Source organism: Aptenodytes forsteri, unplaced genomic scaffold, assembly GCF_000699145.1.
Source record: "Aptenodytes forsteri isolate BGI_AS27 unplaced genomic scaffold, ASM69914v1 Scaffold147, whole genome shotgun sequence".
NCBI classification, from domain to species: domain Eukaryota; kingdom Metazoa; phylum Chordata; class Aves; order Sphenisciformes; family Spheniscidae; genus Aptenodytes; species Aptenodytes forsteri.
This window is the reverse complement of record NW_008795320.1, coordinates 1837825-1838746: the sequence shown is the minus strand read 5'-3', so window position 1 is coordinate 1838746 and position 922 is coordinate 1837825. Positions and strand designations below refer to the sequence as shown.

At 70.5% G+C, this 922-nt stretch overlaps 1 protein-coding gene across 1 annotated transcript in view; it reads left to right on the top strand.

Annotated features, from left to right (window-relative positions):
• Positions 1 to 15: 15 nt before the first annotated feature.
• GRIN3B (glutamate ionotropic receptor NMDA type subunit 3B) overlaps positions 16 to 922 on the top strand; it is a 7557-nt gene continuing 6650 nt past the window's right edge. Inside the window, exon 1 of the mRNA XM_019472213.1 lies at positions 16 to 145. The gene's annotated coding sequence lies outside the window, so the exon portion shown is untranslated. The remainder of the gene's footprint in view (positions 146 to 922) is intronic.

Genomic DNA, 922 nt, shown 5'->3' with positions numbered 1-922 from the left:
GCTGGTGGGCTGGTGGTGCGCGGCGTGGCCGCCGTCCTGGCGCTTCCCGCGGGAGCTGCTCCAGCTCGACTTCCTCGCCGCCGCCCTCCAGATCCCCTTCGCAAGCCTCCTCGACGCCCGCGGGCCCCTGCCCTTCCGAGCGCAGGTAAGAGCGAGCCGCGCCGGCGGCACCCACACCCGCACCGGCCGGACGCTGGAACGGGGCTGCGGGGACCGGGGCCGCCGGGACGCAGCCCTCCGGCCCTGCTTCCGGCCCTGCTTGCCGTGCCGGCTCCGTCCTTGCTCCCGGCCCGGCTCCATCCCTGCTCCTATCCCGATCCTCATCCCGGCTCCAGTCCCGGCTCTATCCCGGCTCTACCCCGGAGGTCCCCCTCCCGGCTCCCCTCCCGGCTCAGTCCCGGCTCCTATCCTGACCCCGATTCCGGCTCCAATCCCGGCTCTACCCCAGCCCCTCATCCTCGCTGTATCCCGACTCCCTCCCGGCTCCATCCTGGCTCCATCCCGGCTCCCATCTCGGCCCCATCCCACCCTCATTCCCACTTCCATCCCGGCTCCATCATGACCCCCATCCTGGGTCTATCCTGGTCCCCATCACAGCTCTATCCCAGCCCCCTCCTGGCCCCCCATTCCAGCCCCATCCTGGCTCTATTCCAGCCTCCATCCCAGCTCTATCCTGGCTCCATCCCAGCTCCATCCCAGCCCCCATCTCATCTCTCTCCTGGCTCCCTGCCCGGCTCTATCCCAGCCCCATCCCAGGTCCCACTCCAAGGCAACTTCCCTGGCTCCTCTGGCAGCCCCGTGCCCCCCCAGCCCCAGTCCCAACCCCGGTCCAGCCCCAGAAGGGCTCCGGGAACATGCCCTGGCGCTGGATCCCCACAGTCCCCTGTGCCGCCCAGTTCAGCCCCCCTGTTCCAGGAGCGAT